The 21425-nt window shown below is 38.4% G+C and overlaps 1 long non-coding RNA gene across 1 annotated transcript; it reads right to left on the minus strand.

The window, feature by feature from the left end:
* Positions 1-1143, minus strand: LOC128293905 (uncharacterized). Its single transcript, XR_008284031.1, has 2 exons — positions 1073-1143; positions 1-165 (listed from the first exon to the last, which is right to left on the minus strand). It is a non-coding gene; the product is annotated as an uncharacterized LOC128293905 (long non-coding RNA).
* Between the last annotated feature and the right edge of the window lie 20282 nt (positions 1144-21425).

Raw genomic sequence — 21425 nt, forward strand, 5'->3', positions numbered from 1 at the left:
TTAAAACCATCAAAAATAATTAAGCGGCCTTATTACATTTAAAAACCCAAAACTTCAAAAGTAAATAAAAGGATGTCCAGTTCACCAGAAGAAAATCAAACTTTCAGAACGGGTGGCCACTCCGAATTCCCTCACAGCTCCAAGCCCACTATGGTTGGGGATTACCTGCGTGGATGAAAATAAAAGGGGTAAGTTTGGGGAAACTCAGTGTGTAATTTAACCCAACCATAGCCTATATCAGCTCAAACCACAGAAATAGAATAAGTTGGCCTTAGCCCAGAACAGAATTCAGAATAAAGTCCATAGGCCCATAACAGAATAGAACAGATATTACATGTTTATGCAGAAACCCAACCCAGATTCATCTATAACACCCCCGTACCAGCCTTACACCATGTGGGGAGACTACTTGACCCACCTAACCGCTACACACCACAAAAATCGCAGCGAGGCTGCCAAATATTGTGATGAAGTCACCAGATACAGATATTGTGGCAGAGCCACCAGAACAAATATATGTAGCAGAACCACCAGATCAGATAATTGTGGCATAGCCACCAAGACAGATATATGTGGCAGAGCCACCAGATCAGATAATTGTGGCATAGCCACCAGGACGCTTCCTCCATAGTATAACCCAAGTCCCCATGCAACAGATATATAATCATGGCATACATCATACAGAATCAGGTCGTCATGCTTTTCAGTCAAAAGTAACCCTAGGGGTATAACGGTAATTTTGCATACATAGGGGTATTCAAGTAATTTAACTATTCTTAAGGTTTTCATACATAACATAGCCATTTACGTACGATCAGAAACACTTACCGCGTTTTTTTACCAATTTGGGCCCGTTGGCCCATTATCCCGTTTTTGGCCCATTAAGCCCAAAAATATCGAAATGCACAGAATCGCGCACTCTGCAGTCTTATCACTTTAATTTACCATATACATCAAACTATTAATCTCATGAGCATTCACACACTCGCAAGACCTAAAAATATCGGCTTTTTGGCATTTCGGCTTTTCGACTTGTGCCGATCTAGTCTATAAGAGGGTGTTAGTTACACACCTGTTTGCGACGATATACTGACGAGATCCACACACGAACCGCCTACAATTGGATTACTAATACGTTAATCTAACTATTCAAATACGAACTACGTATTAACCCCTTACAATAACCACACCTACAGATCAGAGTAAGCTTATAAGAAATCAATAAGCAACTCATTAACAAATTTTGTTAGTGTTTACCACATAATCATAATTTCACCGCAAGCTGTCTTCCGAGCAACAGATCACTAAATCATTTATAAGCGGAGCTACGAAACACCAAATCAAGTTCCGTTAATTTTCCTGAAAATAGACTCATATATCTTCTATCCATAAAATTTTCAGAATTTTTGGTTTAGCCAATCAATACCAGATTTTTCTCAAAGTTTCCCATGTTTCACTGTTTGACTAATCTGACCACTCTTCATTACGAATGTAGCGACGTAAAAATTAGCTTTAGTTTCGGTCGCTAATTGTGGCGATTAAAAACTTGGAAATTAAAGTTTGATTTAAAATAAACCGGGAGTCGCCACCGATCCTTTTTATGAGGTGTGACCGGACACCTGTTAGATTTCCCCTTTTTTAAAAACGAGAAAAAAGGCCGAGTTAAGGTCTACGTTAAAAAGCCAGAGAAAAATTAGGGTTCGGGAGTCGGTTACGCGCGAGGAAGGTATTAGCACCCTCGCGACGCCCAAAAATTGGTATCTCATAAACAAGTGTTGTCTTTATTTTCAAAAATATGAGTTCAAAGTAATATTCAATCGTGATCCGATTCAAAACACGAAAACTTTCAATTTTTGATTTCCCTTTTTTTGAGAAGGGTATACCGATTAAACACGAACCGACAAATTCCACTCAACATAGCAATGGAACCGTCGACTTGGTATTAAACCGATATGTTGCCTTTGATTATCGAAATTAATTTAGAAACAAAAACGTGATTTTTAAAACGTGTAAGACAAAACGAATCTGTAAATAAATAAACAAATGAAAGGACTAGGTATACATATTTAAGCAGATGACAAACATAACAAAAATATTAAAACAATAACCGTGCATGCAAGATTAAATATGATATAGTATTGAATACAAGAACACAAAAGAATACGATGAATATACACATGAAAATAATTAAGAGTGTATATGTAAAATATGTATATGTAAATATTAATGGTATTAGCAAGATGTATAAGATAATAAAATATATAACTAGTGATGTTAAATATATATTCATAATATTTACGTATGTACACAAAATAAATATCGAGGAACACATGCATCTAAAGAACATATATACCAATATATATAACGATATTATGAAAGGAACGAAACAAATAATGCATAAGGTTAAAACGAGGTTTGAATAAAATTATTACCTATATACATATATAATAATAAAAATGGATACATGAAATGACATGAGAAATATACGTATGAATTTAGTATAAGGCTAACAATTGAATAGAATCATACACATGCACAATATTAGAATGTATATACATACATAATAATAATGTTAGAACACCTATTAATAATATTACGTAGATATATGCATATATGTATAATAATGATGAAAATAATAATAATAAAAGTGAAAATAGGATAATAATAAATATAATAGTAAAAGATAATACTATATTAAATGTGTATATATATAATAACACACATATGCTAATATGAATAACGATAATAATACTACTAATAATAATAAAATACGAAGAAGTATATATAACATAATAATAATATTAAAATACAATAATTAAAATAATATTATATATGAATATATACAATATTCACATGTAAAACGTATACTAATACATAGTAATAATAATAACAATAATAATAATAATACTAATAATAATAATAATAAACAAGAAAAAAAGACAAAAATGAACTAAAACAAAGCTTTGGGGCTAATTTTTAAAAAAATAAAAGGAAGGACCTATTTGAATGCGCTTGGGACGATAGGGGCTTACGCGCAATTTTCCAGCGCATTTAAACGGTGCGTATCATAGGGGACCAAATTGCGTAACGCAACAATCAACGGGCCAATTTTAAAAAATATAAACTAAATTGTAAAACGCCTAAAAAGCGGAAGGGTCATTCGCATAATTAGACCCTTCCAAAAACACGCGGATCCTAACCACGAGGCGGATCGGTCGACCCAACCTGTCTCAAAAGCGGCGTCGTTTTGTGTTTAAATCCGGGTACCAAAAGCGGTACAGTTTATTTGGCTATAAATAGCCTAAAAATCTGAGAAAAAAAATCATTTGTGAGGTGGGAAAGAAAAAAAAGAAAGAGAGAAAGGGAGAGAAAAGAAAGGGGAGAGGGAGGGAGCTCCGGTGGGACTCCGGCCAGGGTCCGGTCGCCGGACGGCCGACGGACCACCGTCCGTTGCGGGCACAAGCCACCGCCATGTGGCCGAAAGGTAAAAATCTGATTTTTTTATTCTGTTATTTTATTGTATTTTTTGATAAATATATGTGTATGAATTCGGCCAAAGAAACGAAATTAGAAAAAAACAATCACCTTAGATCGGTTCTGATTTTAGCTCCTGATTTGTTGATTTTGCTTTTTTGTGTTGATGTCTACCTCGGACTGGTATTCTTGTTATATCTACTGACTTTTTCGAAATATATGTGTATTCAAAGATCTCAAAAAAAAAAGAGAGGGAGCTTACAGTGTTCCATTCGGCTTTTTATAGCCTGTTTTGTTACATATTTTGTTATTATTTTTGCCATTCTTCTCTGCTTTTTTGTCTGCTGTTGTTTGTTGTTTTGCAAGGCATGGGCGATGGTGGCATGGGGAGCTGCGGCGCCAGGGCATGGGTTAATGTCTGATGTCAGAACGAGTGGAAGCCGAACATGGGGGCTAGGGTTTTGGTTGCGAGATAAATTTGGGGTAGTTGAAATTTGGGGTAGTTGGGCTTCGGGTTTAGTTGTTTAGGCTTAGTGGGCTTATTGGGTTAGGGGTTTTTGATTAGGGTAGGTTAGTTTAGGGTATTGGGTATGGGTTTGGCATTTTGGTAATTGGGTTTTGGGTATTTGTAAAAGGCCCAAAATTGGCCTACAACAGCTGCCCCTCTTTGCTTATTGTCATGTAACGAGAATAGGGCAAAGATACAAAGAAAGGCCAATTTTGCCCAATACTGTCAAGTATTGACTTCTTTGGTGTTCTTCTTGTTCAGGTAGTCTCCTTTCAGTCCGTCGCATCTTGTACCTTTGGTTCAATCCACTGTATCTTCCGACATATGCCTTGCAGCTTCGATCTTCTCTAATGTAACTTCACTTGTATGAGATTTTGGGGCTTCGATCTGCTTCACTTGTAGCTTCAGAAGAATAAGATCTCGACTTCAAACCGCTCTTCTCGCTTGATTGAGATGAGATTTGTGGTCTTCTCTTCTGTAACTTTAGAGAGGCAAGATCTGATATCCTCGATCAGTTCCACTGCAACTTCAAGGTATCCAAATCTGGTGTTTCCCATCAACTTCAATCTTTAGTCTTTGCTTGGCGTGTGATCTTGTGTTCAACTCATTTCCCGCAATATTAATTGACTCTTTAAAAATGGACATCAAAAACAAAAGTTGAAAATACCTCATCAAGTGAACTGAGGCTCAACTCATTTCTCGCAATATGGGTTGATTTTTGAAACGTAGAAATTAAAAGGCTCAACTCACCTCTCGCAACATGAGTTAATAATTCGAAAAGTAGATTTCGAAAAACGAAAATTAAAGGCTGAACTCACCTCTCGCAATATGAGTTGATCTTTGAAAAAAACAAAAAAGACAGAAATTGAAAATAGAAATTAAAAGACTCAACTCACCTCTCGTAATATGAATTAGACTCTTTAAGATAGAATTTGAAAATACCTTAGCGTGCCGCAAGGCTCAACTCACCTCTCGCAACATGAGTTAATAATTCGAAAAGTAGATTTCGAAAAACGAAAATTAAAGGCTCAACTCACCTCTCGCAATATGAGTTGATCTTTGAAAAAAACAAAAAAGACAGAAATTGAAAATAGAAATTAAAAGACTCAACTCACCTCTCGTAATATGAATTGACTCTTTAAGATAGAATTTGAAAATACCTTAGCGTGCATGCAAGGCTCAACTCACCTCTCGCAATATGAGTCGATTTTAGATTTAATGGGAATTGAAATTACCTCAACAGACCCAGTGGTTCAACTCACTTCTCGCAATATGAGTTGATTTTTGAAACATGAATTGAAATTACCCTAACGTGTCTTGAGGCTCAACTCATCTCTCATAATATGAGCTGATTTTCATGAATTAAAAAGCAGAAATTGAAAATACCTCAGCGTGCCCCGAGGTTCAACTCACTTCTCGCAATATGAGTTGATTTTTGAAACATAAATTGAAATTACCTCAACGTGTCTTGAGGCTCAACTCACCTCTCGCAATATGAGCTGATTTTCTTGGAAAACATGAATTAAAAAGCAGAAATTGAAAATACCTCAGCGTGCCCTGAGGCTCAACTCACTTCTCGCAATATGAGTTGATTTTTGGAAAAAACAAAATTGGAGGACAGAAATTGAACATTAAAATGTCAAAACACATGCGTTTGGTAGAATTCAAGTGTCTTTTCATTTGATTCAATGCGACTCTCATTCCGATTTCTTGCTCTCTTTGGAGTACCAGATATACCATGCATGATGCTATCATGTTATGCACATGTTTGTCTTAAATGCCTTTATGCCTATATGATTATGCAGTGCTCTTTAAGTATGTTCGTCGTATGTCTTTTTCGTCTCGATTCTTGTGATGGTCCGCATTCATTACTTCGGCTCTTTACTTCCTCTTTACGCCATGTACATGTCTTCAAGCTTCACGAGTAATCGACGTTCCTCAGATGTCACTCTTTTGTCCCCAATTGAACTTTGTTCCTACTTTGAGACTCTTGCGCTTATTAAATTTTCATCCAGGTAATGCTTAACCTTTCTTTTGTTTAGGGCATATCATTTCACCATTTATCATGTAAATAAACACCTAATGATATGCATGAAAATGGTCAGGTAGGGACAAAAATGATATCTCATATTCCTTTATTTCAAATGTGGCAAACAAAGAAAGTTAACTAATGATAGTACAAACGTGCAAAGAAGAGATCGTATTCAATGGATACAAATGCTTTAGATATTTGACACATGAACTCTTCACGTTCCTCAATCAAGAATCTTTTAGAGTCTGGCTCCTTGCGCAGAAGATTTGAGCTTTCAGAGATGCTTCACATCTGCAGTCTCACTTGTTTGTCGTCTGATTTAGAACGCCTTGCCTTGTAAACCGAATATTTGTTCCATTAGAACGCCCTCTTGGGTTTTCATTCTAATCTTTTATGTTTAACCAAAGCGCCCTTTTCGGGTTTTCGCTCTGATCCCTTCCTCCTTTTTTTTTTTTTTTTTTATTGATACCCTTTTCGAGTTTTCATCTCAAGCATAATATTTCTTCACTGCATCTGAGTTCACTGGATTCGACAACTCTTTCCCATCCATCTCGGTAAGGATCAAAGCTCCTCCTGAGAATGCCTTTTTTACAACGTACTGTCCTTCCCAGTTTGGTGCCCATTTCCTTGCAGATCTTTTTGTATTGGGAGAATTTTTTCAAAGACGAGTTCTCCTTCGTGGAATTCTCTTGGTTGTACCTTCTTGTCATGGGTGCGATCATTCTCTTTTGGTACATTTGCCCGTGACAAATTGCCTTTAGACGTTTTTCTTCAATGAGGTTCAACCGATCATATCTAGCTCGAATCCATTCTCGCTTCTTCTAACTCGATTCCATCAATACTCGCAGAGAGGGATCTCAACCTCGATGGGTAGCACGACTTCCATTCCATAGACTAGAGAGAAAGGAGTTGCTCCGTAGATGTTCGCGCAGATGTGCGATATGCAAACAAAGCAAATGGAAGTTTTCGTGCCAATCTTTATATGTCTCATCATTTTCCCAATGATCCTCTTGATGTTCTTGTTAGGCGCCTCAATGACCCGTTCATCTTTGGGCGATAGGCGAGGAATTATGATGCTTTATTTTGAATTGCTCGCACATTTCTTTCATCATCTTATTGTTCGATTCGTGGCATTATCTGAAATAATTCTTTCGAGCAAACCATACCGCAAATGATTTCCTTTTTCAAAAACTTGTAAAGCGCAGTCTTCGTCACATTGGCAAACAAGCGACTTCTATCTATTTTGTGAAGTAATCGATAACCACAAAATGAATCGATGTCTATTTGATGCTTTTGGAGAAATTGGCCTATAACATCCATGCCCCACATAGAAAAAGGCCACGGAGAAGTCATGACGTGAAGGGGCGAAGGGGCTACATGAATTTTATCGCCATAGATTTGACATTTGTGGCATTTTCTGGCAAAACTAATACAGTCGCTTTCCATCGTCAACCAGTAGTAACGGAGTCTCATAATCTTTCCGCCATCCGAAACCATTGGCATGTGTCCCACTGATTCCTTTATGGACATCTTCAAGTATCTTTCTGGCTTCGACATCATTCACGCATCTCAAAAGTATTTGATCCTTTCCCCTTTTATATAGGATATCCCCATCAAGAACGAATCCTGCTGCTATTCTTCTGATTGTTCTTTTGTCGTTCTCATTTGCTTGTTCGGGATAGCTTTGATTCTTGGTATATTCTAAGATATCGTAGAACCATGGTCGTCCGTCTGCCTCTTTCTCAATGCTACAACAGTGTGCAGGGACCTCGTATATGCTCATTTTGAGGGGCATTATTTCTGCTTCTTTACTTGCTTTGAACATTGAAGCCAAAGTGGCCAAGGCATCCGCCAGTTGGTTCTCTTCTCGTGGGAAGTAATGAAAAGTTATTTCTTTGAATTCCTTGATTAATCCAGCCACTAAATTGCTGTACTTAATCAATTTTGAGTCCCTCACTTCCCATTCTCCACGGATTTGGTAAATCACTAGGGCTGAGTCTCCATACACCTCCAAGATCTCGATGTTTCGTTCGATAGCTGCACGAAGCCCCATGATACAAGCCTCATATTCTGCGATATTATTGGTACAGAAGAAGTTCAGTCTTGCGGTGAAAGGATAATGATTCCCGTCTGGTGATACCAGGATTACTCCAATTCCATGCCCTAACGCATTCGACGCACCATCAAAGCACATCTTCCATGACCTCTCTTTTGATAACTCGGATTCTATTTCTGAGATGCACATTAAGTCTTCGTCTAGGAAATCGAATCTTAAAGGCTCATATTCTTCTGTTGTTCGAGTTGCTAGAAAATCAGCTATTGCGCTTCCTTTTATCGACTTCTGACTTACATAGGCAATGTCATATTCTGAGAGGAGAATCTGCCATCGCGCCATTCTTCCTGATAGTGCCGGCGATTCCATCATGTATTTTATCGGGTCCAGCTTTGAAATCAACCATATCGTATAGTACAACATGTATTGTCTAAGTCTCCGAGCTACCCAAACCAAGGCACAACAATATTTCTCAATGGACGAATACTTTGCCTCATAATCAGTGAACTTTTTGCTGAGGTAGTAGATCGCTTTTTCTTTCTTTCCTGACTCGTCGTGTTGCCCCAGTATGCAACCCATTGAACTTTCGAACACAGTCAAATACAATATCAAAGGTCTTCCAGGGGTTGGCGGTACTAGCACTGGAGGACTAGACAAATATTGTTTTATCTTATCAAAGGCCACCTGGCATTCCTCGTTCCATTCTCCCGGGTTATGTTTTCGAAGAAGCCGAAAGATTGGGTCGCATTGGTTGGTAAGTTGAGCGATAAATCGGGCAATGTAGTTTAATCTCCCTAAAAATCCTCTAACTTCCTTTTTGCGTGCTTGGAGGTGGTAATTCTTGGATGGCTTTTATTTTATCTGGATCAACCTCAATGCCTCTTTTATCGACAATGAAGCCTAGCAACTTTCCCGAGGTAGCCCCGAATGTACATTTGGCTGGATTAAGCTTTAGCTGAAACTTTCTCAGCCTCTCGAACAACTTCTTGAGGTTCACCACATGCTCTTCTTCCCCTCGGGATTTAGCAATCATGTCGTCGACGTAGACCTCTATTTCTTTGTGCATCATGTCATGGAATAACGTTACCATAGCCCTCTGATATGTTGCCCAAACATTCTTTAACCCGAATGGCATCACCTTGTAGCAAAACGTTCCCACATTGTTATGAAGGTAGTTTCTCCATATCCTCAGCGCCATCTTGATCTGATTATACCCCGAGAATCCGTCCATGAAAGAAAACAATGAATGTTTTCTTTGTGTTGTCCACCAACATGTCAATGTGTGGTAAGGAAAATTATCTTTTGGGCTTGCTCGATTCAGTCGCGGTAATCCACGCACATTCGTACTTTTCCATCTTTCTTTGGTACCGGACTATGTTAGCCACCCATTCGGATATTTGGAGGATTGTAGGAAGCCCGTCAAGCGCTTTTGACTTCCTCTTTTATCTTCAACAACATTTCGGTCTCATCCGTCTTAATTTTCTTTGGATGGGCTTGCATTCGGCTTTAATGGGAGCTTATGGACCACTAAATCTTCATCTAGCCCAGCATGTCTGGTATGACCATGCGAAAACATCTTTGTATTCGCAGAGTAAAGTGATCAAACTATGCCTGGTACTCTCTGAAATAGAAGTCCCAATCTTCACTTCTTGTTTCCTCTCTTCAGTGCCCAAATTTACTGTTTCCACAGATTCTTCATGAGGCAGAATCTGTTTATCCTCTTGCTCCACCATTCTTAACAATTCGGGAGACGAGACATAATCTTCAGCATTTTCTTCGGCTTCAAATTCTCCTAAGCAAACAGCCTTCTCAAAATCGATTTCAAGATTAAAGAACGGGCTTATTCATGTCGTCAATATCGAGCACCTGAAAGTTGAAATGGAAAAGGAAGCTATAGGGGGACATCCAAGTATTGGAAACAACAAACAAAATGTTATGTCATGGTAATGAGGCAAATGTAAAGATAGGCTATGAAATGAGAAAATGTCATGAAATTAGTGATAACGCGAAAAATCGTGACAAAATGCATCTTCATCGATATTCATTTAAATGATAAAGAGCGAATGAAAGCTCTTACAAAAGAATTCTATTATATCTAAGGACACAATAGAAGGTTAATGTTTAGCATTACTCTGAAGACTTATAAACTACAAGAAGCTCCTCAAGAGTCAATTGTTCAACATAAAACCGGGAGGGCAAAGGCGTATCCTCGAGACATCTTTACTTGCACCAACTTCTTTGTCGATGACACTTATAACGACATTCGAAAACCCCTTTCAATTAACTTGACATGTTTTGTAGATCATCTTGTCCAGGTACAACATTCCCGAGATGTAAATGTTTTGACAAATGAGGGTACTCTATCGGTTCCCATTCGGTTCTCGGCCTAAAGTTCTTGCAATTCTTCTCTCTTGATCCTTCTTCCACTTGTCTTCTTCTTTGGCGCATGTCGTGGAACCCTAAACCGTATCGGGCCTTGTGGTGCACTAGCTTTAAAGCCCTAACTATTCCTTGTAGATGTCTCCCTAAACCTCTTCTCGCACGAGCTCCCCTTCTCACGGTCAACTTGACACCCATTCTGGTATTTTTCGACAGTTTTGGCATCGGAATTTTGTTTCCTTCAGCGATGAAAGTGGCATTGACGAATTCGAGGGATCGAAAGGAACATTCCACTGCGTCCTTGCTTACTTCCGGTATGGCGCATCGCGAGAGATAGATGCGACAATGTCTTCTTCACCCTCGATTGTGACCAAACAGACCATCCATGATAAATTTCACCTTTTGATGGAGGGATGATGGGACTGCTCAATGGAATGGATCCAAGGTCTTCCCAAAAGGCAATTATAAGAGGTGTAATGTCCATGACTTGAACTCGACCTCATAGATGTAAGGGCCCACTTCCAAAGGGATTTCGATCTTTCCCATGACTTGGCGCCTCGTCCGTCGAATGCCCTTACCATGGAATGACAGGGCCTTAAGTAGGACAAATCAATCGGTGATTCGGAAAGCGTGGCCAATGGCATGACGTTTAATCTTGACCCATTATCGATGAGTACGTTCGGTATTATGTAGCCCTTGCAGCGAGTCGTGATATGCGGCGCTTTCACCGAGCCTCTACCATTTGGCGGTATCTCATCATTACTAAAAGAGATGAAATTATCCGCATTCAGATTGTTTACCCATCTATCAAGCTTTTCGACAGATATGTTGTTGGCCACGTAAGCTTGATTTAACACCTTCAATAAAGCATTCGATGTGGCTCAATTTAAAAAGAGAGATAGGCGAGATTCGTCTTTGGTCGCTTGCTTAATTGTTCCACCACACTATACTCGCTGTGCTTAATAAATTTCAAGAATTCTTGAGCTTCTTCCTCATTCACAGGCTTTTTAGTTTCTTGCACGGGTGGAATTTCTTGCTCGACCTCAACTTCGTGCATCACTGCTTTCCCTTTTTGTTTCAAGTCGCTACTTTTCTTTATCGGTTCAACTTCTTTAGAATAGCACCGCCCACTGCGGGTAAAATGACCTACTTCCCCAATGTCTTCGGTTGTGGCTTCAAGCTTTTCACCTTCGTGTAACGATGTTGACATCGTACTTCCACTCTTGCTTTTATTGTCCTTATAAGGAAAGGAGATGGTACTTCAATTATCATTTTGGTTTCACCGGCTCCTTCTTCGCGTCATAATAGATTATTAACTATCGATCGGCGCTTATATGGGAAACCGATGATTGATTGTCGAGGCACATATTTCTCCTTGTCGGCCTCTTTGGCTTTACAAAAATCCCAATCTCCTTATTGTCCATCATACTTTGCATAAACTTCAATTCCTTACAGGATGAATGTTATGCTCCCCAATACCATGGAGCTTGCAAAAGCGTGACCTTTTGCATCTTCTCCTTTGGATACTCCGTTAAAGCGACAGAGCAACCCTTTCTCACTTAGTATCTCCAGATTCTCTGCAGAGGTGTTCGTACTTGAAACCCATCTTCTATTTTGTTGTTTATCCTCCTCTCCTCTGCGCCACATTCCCTTGGTGTGGTTTGGGAATGGATTCCGGTCTTCTTGCCAGTACCATCGAATCGCAAAATGCCCGCATCGATGAGCCCTTGAACTCTCCTTTTGAAAGCAAGACAATTCTCGTAGAATGCCCTGGTTCCCCGCATGGTATGCGTAACTAGCATTTGGATCGTACCATTTTGGGTATGGAGGTTTAAGGGGGCCATGTAATGGGAGATATCAATTGTTTTTCCGAAGTTTTGGTGCAGTTCCCCATATGATCTGAGGAATAGGGGTGAATTGCTGTCTCTCAGGATTAGGCCTTGTTGGTCTTGGTTCATTTCTGGGTTGGATTTGAGTAGGCAGAGTGTTTTGTGGAAATGTGGTGACGGGCCTTTGGTTATTCATGGCGTATACAGGGTAGGACGGATGTGATGCTTGGTAGTAAGGTGTTTGAGGAGGGTAATGGAAATTCGGGGGTGGATAATTTCGAGGTCGGGGTTGGTTAGAATACAAATTGGGAACGTAATGACTCCCAGTTCCCACCATGTGGGCTTCTGGCTCTTTCTTCCTTATGGGTGCTGCTTTTCTTGAGCCTTCTGATCCTTCCATTCTGCCGCTCTTGACGGCATTCTCTATGAGTTCACCAGATATTACGATATTCGAAAAATCCTTCGTTGCACTTCCCACCAACTTGTCATAGAACGGTGCTTTCAGAGTATTGATGAAAAGGACTGTCATCTCAGTCTTAGTCAGTGGAGGCTCCACTTGGGCCGAGATATCTCTCCATCTTTGCGCATATTGTCTAAAGGATTCTGCTGGTTTCTTCTCCATCATTTGCAAGGTCATACGGTCTGGCACCATCTCCGATACATGCTTGTCTTGATCGCAAAATCTCGACGCCAAGTCTTTCCAGGATCGAATCTTTTCTCTACTAAGTTGATTGTACCACCGGAGAGCTGACCCTGTTAGACTATCTTGGAAGCAATGTATGAGTAGTTTATCCTCGTTCACATAACCAGTCATTTTTCGACAAAACATGACCAAATGCGCCTTTGGACATCTTGTCCCATCATACTTCTCAAAATCGGTACTTTAAACTTTGGGGCAAAATCGGATCGGTGCAGGATCGAGTTCTTTGGCACCTAGTGCGGAGAAGACTTGATGCCTTCTATCGCTTTGAGTCTTTCCTCTAGACTCCTATATTTTGCGTCATGGTTATCCGATTTCAACTTGGCTACCTCTGCTTTGGGTCATCCAGTGCGGAACTAGTGGATCGGCAGGACTATCCCCTAGGCTTGACGCGAATATTCCTTGCCCCAAATTAGTGGGTGGAGCAGGTGGCATGGGTCGATGTTTCAAGCCAGTGGGTTCCCCTTGAGTGCACCCTCTTTGTGTTGTATATGCGAATGGTGGAGTGAATCCTGGGGGATAGAGTGGATCCTGATCGTGGTGAATTCTTGATCGAGATTCTTCAATGTCAGGGCTCCGCATGGGTCCTTTCCCTTTAACTAGAGCTGACATCATCTCCATCATTTTGGCCATTTGATCTCTTTGCTCGAGTGATTCCTCTCGAGATCTCATCATTAGGTCTCTTGTCTCTTGTTGTGATTTGGCCAGTTGCTCTTGTAATTCTTTTTGAGTCCTTTCCATCCTTTCAATTCTCTCATTGAATTTAGCTTCCATCACTCTAGCTTGTCGGCGCGTTTTATACTGATGACGTGGTTCTAGTCTTGTGGTATTACAACTGCGAATTATATATTTTGTCTTCAGCGACCGAGTATGGGATATGCAATGTATGGATGAATGCATGAATGAATGTACGAATGTCAAAATGTTAGTATGTTAATTATGCAAGGAATGCAAAAAATTGGTGTTAATTTCAAGGTAGCCCCATATTTAGGCATTTCATTGATCAACATAGCCTATTACACAAAGTTTCCATTTTTCAACGGTTACACAAATTTCCTAGCCACATTGCCTTGTTTCTTTACTTGCTCTAAAAACTCTGATATGTTCGATCTTTGGCTCGGAGGGAATTGGTAACTGAGAACTTGACTTCATCTGATAATTGAACAATTTGCATAGCTGCTTTGCGAATTTCATTGATCAAGAAGTCGAGTTGCATTTCTTTTTTGAGAGATCATTCATACGCGTGAATGTCCCTATCGTCTCGCTCACTCTTTTCTTCTAGAGCCTTCAGGAGGCTATCTAGTTGTTGTTGATGAGATTGCAGCATATTTTCTAGATCTCGTGTTTTCCTTTTTAATTCTTGATGTTCAGACTGACTTTTTGCCAATTCTGCAGTCGCTATTTCATACTCGGCGTTCTTCCTTCTTAACTCTATCAAAGCGCGCGCAGCCTTTTCCTCCTCTTTCTTTGCTTTTCCCTTCCAAAACTCCATTCCTCCCTTGATATTGCTAATTTCTTCCTTCCATTCTGCTGTCGACTTGCCCAACCCGCTATTCTTTATAGTGTTTCTTAATTTCTTGTTTTCCAAATGAAGGTCCCTTAAGTCGTTTCTCACAATCTCGGCTTCTCTTTGTACTTTTTCAGTTCTGGATCTTTCAACTTTGAACTTCAATCTTGATTGATAGTTTTCTTCTTGAAGGGCACTAAGGTCTCGAGACATCTTGGCCTTTTCTCGCTCAATTCTTGTCTTGCCATTTCTATCTCGACGGCATTTCCTTCGAGAAAGGATTCTGGATGGGGTGGTTTGTTGTCGAGATTTGCGACTATTTACCCGTTGCTTCCTCCATACGTTGTAATCTTGGGTGAGGTATCAGCATACAAGGCTAATTCTATGAAATGAATTTCCTTCCAAGACTTTGCAGGTGTCTCGGACTCTCTTCATATATCCTTCACCCGTGAAAGCGAACTCGAATCGTGCTAATCCTCCAGCTATGGGAGGAATTGTCGCGAAGAAAATTGCCTTTGAACCAATAGCAGAGCATATCCAACTCCTCCCCATAACCCAAGTAAAGGTACCCAATCTTGGCTTCCACATCTGTATAGCAGAACTGAAGGTCGAATCCAGGGTGCTCTCCATGTTATATCCTCTGTGCGAAGGTTCTGAAAGACTGATACCCAATGTTGCTCAGTGACTTCCTTCGGCCATTCTTTCTTGAGGAAAGCTTCTAGCGAGGAGAATTTTTTAGAAAACATATGGAATGGAGTGCGTTCTACCTTCCAGAAGTGAGTCAAAATCCAAACATTGAGTAACTGCGCGCATCCGATAAATTGTCCCTCCCCTTTTCTTCGACAACTACTCAGGGACCTGAAGGTCTCGGCTAGGATGGTTGGGACAGGGTTGATTCCTTGTTTTAACCTTTCGAAGAAATCAACTACTGCCACTTCGAGATGTCCGAGAACCTTTGGGAAAATAACCAAACCATAAATGGCCAAAGCGAATAGATTTACCCTTTTCAAACATGTCGGGATGGTTCGAGTCAAATCTCGTAGGGAGGACCATGGAATGCAAATAGTTTCGTTCTTCTTCTTCATCATTTTTCAGCCCATGCATCGGTCATGTCATCGGTCTCACTAACTTTTTCTTGAAGGTCATCGGCTTAGGCTCCTTCACATATATTTTGTCGAATTGTACATTGTCGATGCGGAGTAAAAAAGATACTCTTCTATGGTCGGAATCATGTCTTCTTGATTGAAGGTGAAACAACGATAAGTCGGGTCCCGAACCGAACCATGGCTTGAATCAACTGTTCGTCACTACGGATGGTGATCGGGTGAGCTATATCTCCATACCTCTCGGTGAAAATGTCTCTAGTGTCCGAATCCCACGATTCCAAATTTGAACCAAATCTTCTAGGTTATTTTGGCTAACGTTCACGTTATTTGTTCGGGCAAATTGGCAGACACCTTTCCACAAGACTATCCCCTTGTCCCTCGAGTTTTAGAGACCGGTCCACGCACCACGGCATTCTTCTCGGTGATTTGTGTAATTGACTCCTCCATCGAAACCCGTTTTTTGGCAACCAACCTTTAATCAACACCTTCCTAATATGATGCCTATGATGCATGATAAAAATAAAAATAAACAAACTTGGTTAGTAAACACAACAAATATAATTTGAAAAATAAACTAAACTACCCGATCCAATTATTTTGCATAAATAGTGTAAATGAAAGGCATTTTCCCCGTGTACTTATTTTGGTGACTATTAGCGGACAGAGGTTCAGCATGGCTCTAATTGGATAGCTCGTATGGTTCATTATATGTAGTCTCGGTTCTAGACAGGTACTCGAATTGCTCGTACTATCATCTGCTAAGATTAGCACGAAGCCTCGGTCATAACCCATCACAAAGCTCACGAGTTCAATTCGAGGATTACATTTACTTACGCCTATGCGGAGGGACAAGTTAACTCACGAAAGCATAAGCCATATGTAACCGAAAGTATTCACTAGCACATGCGGAGGGACGAGTTAACTCACGGCGTAGCGTTTACTTTCACCTAAACGGACGGAGCTCGGGTAGAGAGCTCATGTTATGCGAAAATACAAGTGCACGGTATGTGGGGAAAAACTTCATAAACCGTTGCGTTTTACTTAAAAACTAAACCGAAATTAAAACCATAAAAATTGAAAGCTAAAAAACAACCAAATAAGTAAACATGATACAAATGCATGAATTTTGAAAATGAGATTTTCGGATCACGACCAAATATTTACTTTGAACAAGGAAATTTGAAAGTTTTGACAAAACGTGTTTAATTCCAGACACGACTCTCAAAAAAGGGTCCCCAGTGGAGTCGCCAGCTGTAGCGACGTAAAAATTAGCTTTAGCTTCGGTCGCTAATTGTGGCGATTAAAAACTTGGAAATTAAAGTTTGATTTAAAATAAACCGGGAGTCGCCACCGATCCTTTTTATGAGGTGTGACCGGACACCTGTTAGATTTCCCCTTTTTTAAAAACGAGAAAAAAGGCCGAGTTAAGGTCTACGTTAAAAGCCGGAGAAAAATTAGGGTTCGAGTCGGTTCATGCTGCGAGGAAGGTATTAGCACCTCGCGACGCCCAAAATTGGTATCTCATAAACAAGTGTTGTCTTTATTTTCAAAAATATGAGTTCAAAGTAATATTCAATCGTGATCCGATTCAAAACACGATAACTTTCAATTTTGATTTCCTTTTTTGAGAAGGGTATACCGATTAAACACGAACCGACAAATTCCACTCAACATAGCAATGGAACCGTCGACTTGGTATTAAACCGATATGTTGCCTTTGATTATCGAAATTAATTTAGAAACAAAAGCGTGATTTTTAAAAGCGTGTAAGACAAAACGAATACGAAATAAATAAACAAATGAAAGGACTAGGTATACATATTTAAGCGGATGACAAACATAACAAAAATATTAAAACAATAACCGTGCATGCAAGATTAAATATGATATAGTATTGAATACAAGAACACAAAAGAATACGATGAATATACACATGAAAATAATTAAGAGTGTATATGTAAAATATGTATATGTAAATATTAATGGTATTAGCAAGATGTATAAGATAATAAAATATATAACTAGTGATGTTAAATATATATTCATAATATTTACGTATGTACACAAAATAAATATCGAGGAACACATGCATCTAAAGAACATATATACCAATATATATAACGATATTATGAAAGGAGCAAACAAATAATGCATAAGGTTAAAACGAGGTTTGAATAAAATTATTACCTATATACATATATAATAATAAAATGGATACATGAAATGACATGAGAAATATACATGTATGAATTTAGTATACAAGGCTAACAATTGAATAGAATCATACACATGCACAATATTAGAATGTATATACATACATAATAATAATGTTAGAACACCTATTAATAATATTACGTAGATATATGCATATATGTATAATAATGATGAAAATAATAATAATAACAGTGAAAATAGGATAATAATAAATATAATAGTAAAAAGATAATACTATATTAAATGTGTATATATATATAATAACACACATATGCTAATATGAATAACGATAATAATACTACTACTAATAATAAAATACGAAGAAGTATATATAACATAATAATAACATTAAAATACAATAATTAAAATAATATTATATATGAATATATACAATATTCACATGTAAAAGCGTATACTAATACATAGTAATAATAATAACAATAATAATAATAATACTAATAATAATAATAATAATAAATAAGAAAAAAAGACAAAAATGAACTAAAACAAAGCTTTGGGGCTTAATTTTTAAAAAAATAAAAGGAAGGACCTATTTGAATGCGCTTGGGACGATATGGGGCTTACTGCGCAATTTTCAGCGCATTTAAGCGGTGCGTATCATAGGGGACCAAATTGCGAGCGCAACAATCAACGGGCCAATTTTAAAAAAATATAAACTAAATTGTAAACGCCTAAAAAGCGGAAGGGTCATTCGCATAATTAGACCCTTCCGCAAAAACACGCGGATCCTAACCACGGAGCGGATCGGTCGACCGACACTGTCTCAAAAGCAGCGTCGTTTTGTGTTTAAATCCAGTACCAAAGCAGTACCGTTTATTTGGCTATAAATAGCCTAAAATCTGAAAAAAAATCATTTGTGAGGTGGGAAAGAAAAAAAAAGAGAGAAAGGAGAGAAAAGAAAGGGAGAGGAGGAGCTCGGTGGGACTCGGCTGGGTCCGGTTGCCGGACGGCCACGGACCACCGTCCGTCGTTGGCGCCAGCCACCGCCTGTGATGGCGGAAAAGGTAAAAATCTGATTTTTTTTTTATTCTGTTATTTTATTGTATTTTTTTGATAAATATATGTGTATGAATTCGGCCAAAGAAACGAAATTAGAAAAAAACAATCACCTTAGATCGGTTCTGATTTTAGCTCCTGATTTGTTGATTTTGCTTTTTTGTGTTGATGTCTACCTCGGACTGGTATTCTTGTTATATCTACTGACTTTTTCGAAATATATGTGTATTCAAAGATCTCAAAAAAAAAGAGAGGAGCTTACAGTGTTCCATTCGGCTTTTTATAGCCTGTTTTGTTACATATTTTGTTATTATTTTTGCCATTCTTCTCTGCTTTTTTGTCTGCTGTTGTTTGTTGTTTTGCAGGGCATGGGCGATAGTGGCATGGGAGGCTGCGCGCGTGGCATGGGTTAATGTCGATGTCGAGCAGTGGAAGCCGAACATGGGGGCTAGGGTTTTGGTTGAGATAAATTTGGGGTAGTTGAAATTTGGGGTAGTTGGGCTTGAGTTTAGTTGTTTAGGCTTAGTGGGCTTATTGGGTTAGGGGTTTTTGATTAGGGTAGGTTAGTTTAGGGTATTGGGTATGGGTTTGGCATTTTGGTAATTGGGTTTTGGGTATTTGTAAAAGGCCCAAAATTGGCCTACAACAACGAATAAAATTTCTCATTGTACAGAATTCAAAATATGTTCTTGTTTATTTCATTTGAAACTAGACTCGATAAGCTTTAATTACATAATTTATTTAGCTTCTAATTCATCTCCTACGATTTATGGTGATTTTCCAAAGTCACGTTATTGCTGCTGTCCCAAGCAGATTTATTACCAAATCACTCTTTCACACATACCTTGCGTGCATGTTATTTAAACATTGATATCACCAATCAATAATCACATATCTATGATTTTACTTAATTATAATCTCCATTTCATCATTTTAAAGCACAACATGTTAGCCGATTTTTCCCTTTAGCATCTAAGGCACATGCATGCTCATTTGTTTGGCTCAACTTCACCTATCTTCCATTTTTCATCAAAAGAACATGAAACAACAACCATTTCCTTCATTTTAATTCATGACTAAATGCTCACAACACAACTAAAAACCAAAATATGCTTCAAGAGTTAAGGTAGAATTAAGAAGAACTCATGAACCTCAAAATAGAAGCAAGGTACCAAGAACTTACCTTCAATTTTCCTCCTCCTAGTGACTGAATACTCAAAAGCTTTCTCCTCTCCTTTCTCTTCTCTAACTTTCGGCTATGATGAACAAAGATGGACAAAACTTTGTTCTTTTCATCCTTTTGTTATTTTATTACCCAACATTTTATGACACAAAATAACCTATATTATTTGTGCCATACCTATGCCATAATGTCAATAAAAAAAATTGTTCATAATGCTTATCATGCCCATCATGGAACATTTACCTAACCCATTATCAATTTTTTATCAATTTGTACTATAAATTATGGATATCAAGTGCACAAATTGTCTTCAACAACATGATGGCCGGCCAGTTCTTGTAAAATGAGAGGTTTGACATGCAAATCCTCCTATTTTGCACTACTATTTATTTGGCCACTACAAATTCGCCTATAGCATTTTCAAACATTTTCACATAGGTCCTATTTCATAATTTCACTCACAAATGACAAAATCAAAGCATGAAATTTTGCCAACATTCACAGAATTCCCGAAAATTAGGGCGTTACAAGATCTACCTGAAATTTATGTTTGTCATGGTGCGCCTAGTATTTCTTGTGACACTCCACACCCAATCCGGTTATGGGATCTGATTACGTGACGTTAGATTACATTGCCAAAGCAACTCAGACTATTTCAAACAATTTAACATTAAATCATAACAATCACAAAAAAATCACAATTATCAGCATAAACATGATGATTCAATATTATATAATTCTAAAATAAGGTTACAGGTTTGCTTTCGATGAAAAATGAAGTTAAGATTCAAATTCGAGCTCTATTCATCAAATTTCAACATGATGTCTCTCGAGACAAGGGTCTCCATGTCTAGAGATAGGCTACAATTTATTTTTAAAAATTTTACTTCTATGATGACACATTTCGAGACATTGAGATCCATATCTTGAGACATGGCTTCTCAAGTCTCGAGATTGAGTCTCGAGATAGGCCTCCCCTGTTTCATTATTTTAACTTTGATGTTTAGATGTCTTGAGATAAAGGACAATTACCTCAAGACCTGGAACAGGGCAAACAATGTACCCATGATTCGAGACAAAGGCCATTCTATCTCAAGATTTAAGCCAAGTTGTCTCGAGACCTACCAGATTAGTCTCGAGACTAAACCTAAAACAATGTTTCAAATGAAAAAAATTTATTCTTAGGATTTCGAGACATGTTCATCATGTATCGAGACTAAATGGTAAATAACAAAAAATGCACCATTTTCAAATATACAAACCGCCCTTAATTGTGCTTAAAATATACTCAAACATTTCACCTATACAAATACATCAATTTAACACCTGTAAACATCACAAACTATATCAAAGCATAGTATTCAATGCTTCAAATCACATTTTATAAGTTTTTCATATTCTAACCTAGAAGAACAAAATTAAT

This window comes from Gossypium arboreum, chromosome 6, assembly GCF_025698485.1.
Source record: "Gossypium arboreum isolate Shixiya-1 chromosome 6, ASM2569848v2, whole genome shotgun sequence".
Classification (NCBI taxonomy): Eukaryota; Viridiplantae; Streptophyta; class Magnoliopsida; order Malvales; family Malvaceae; genus Gossypium; species Gossypium arboreum.